The sequence below is a fragment of the Protopterus annectens genome, chromosome 13.part0 (assembly GCF_019279795.1).
Source record: "Protopterus annectens isolate FY-2018-M chromosome 13.part0, PAN1.0, whole genome shotgun sequence".
In the NCBI taxonomy this organism is placed as follows: Eukaryota; Metazoa; Chordata; order Ceratodontiformes; family Protopteridae; genus Protopterus; species Protopterus annectens.
In genome coordinates, this window is record NC_056747.1 from 349,443,714 (window position 1) to 349,445,201 (window position 1,488).

Sequence of the window (1,488 nt, forward strand, 5' to 3'; positions counted from 1 at the left end):
AAAAGTTTTGTTTTTGCTGCAGAGTGTTTGCAGATAAAGAAACAAAAGATGGAACAGCCAGCTTTATAGCTAGCTTTAAAACCTGGTGGAAATTATATCCCAAAGTCTCTGAACATGAGAAATCTGAATCACATCTCTCCTGCTTACAAAATGGAAGAACTTGGCAATGGGACTGAAACTCCAAAAATTTATTGATAAAATCCATCAGGTGGAAATGATAAGGAGAGGAAAAATGACATTGCACATCATCTTTTGGATACAGTTATGTTTTTGGCCAAACAAAACCTTCCTTTCTGTGGTCACACACAGGATGTCATCATCAAACAAAGGAATGTTTTTGGAGTTGGTGGAATTGCTCTCAAAATATGATCAAATTTGGATAGAACATTTTGTAAGAATTAAATGCAATATTCCTTCTTAAAGGAGATTGACTTCATACTTCTCTCACAAAATTCAGAATTAATTAATTCATCTTCTGGGAAATTATGTCAAAACAAAAAAGGTGGCAGATATTAGAAGATCAAAATATTTTGGACTTCTTTTTGATAGCACTCCTGATATTTCGCACACTGGTCAAATGTGTGAAGGGATCAGATATGTCCATATTGAAGATGGTAAAGTTGAAATAAAGGAGTCATTCTTGGCTTCTTTTCTATTTCTGGGAAAAATTGATAGTGATGGATTGGACATAAACCTTTGTCATGGGCAAATGCTGCAACAATGGTTGGTATCCATGGTGGTGTGCAGGCAAAAATCAAAGAAATTAATCCAAAGTCCTTATCTGTACCTTGTACAAATCATTCTTTGAACCTCTGTGGAGTTCACTCATTTGGAAGTGTATCATCATGTGTGATGTTTTTTGTAACTTTGGAAAAAAAAATCTATTTATTCTTTTTAATTTCATCTCACTGGAAAATATTACAGAATGCAGGTATAACAGTGAAAAGACTTTCCCAGACAAGATGGAGTGTTCATTATGAAGCTGTGAAAGCAGTGAAGACAAATTTATTAAAGGTAATCTCAACCTTTGAAGTGCTGTATGATCCAAAAGAAAATGTGGACACAAGGGTCAGCTCAAATTTTTCTTTCTGCAGTATGCACTTTTTCTTTTCTGAGTTATGCTTTTTTTCTGGTGCAAAGTTTTAGAGAAGGTTGATGAAACAAAAATATTTACAAACAGCTGGAGCCAGCCTTCAACAATGTACAGTAAAACTCCAAGCTTTACAGTTTTTCCTTGCAAATCAGCATGCAGAAATTGTGAAACAGAACATTAATTATGTAACAGCAAAATGTAAGGAAATGGACATGAGCATAGAAAAAAGAATCAAATTTCAAAGAAGAATTTCTAGAGAAATGACAAAAGATGCAGGTCCTGCATTGCCAGATGAAATCAAAAGGGTAATGTTTGAATGCCTTGATTGTTTTTACCAAGAACTGGACACTTGTTCAAAAGAAATGGATGAAATAATGTCAGTGTTTACTATCATT

The 1,488-nt window shown here is 34.1% G+C and overlaps 1 pseudogene; it reads left to right on the forward strand.

Moving 5' to 3' along the window:
• The first annotated feature begins 264 nt into the window (after positions 1-264).
• Positions 265-1,146, forward strand: LOC122787903 (annotated as a pseudogene).
• The last annotated feature ends 342 nt before the right edge of the window (positions 1,147-1,488 follow it).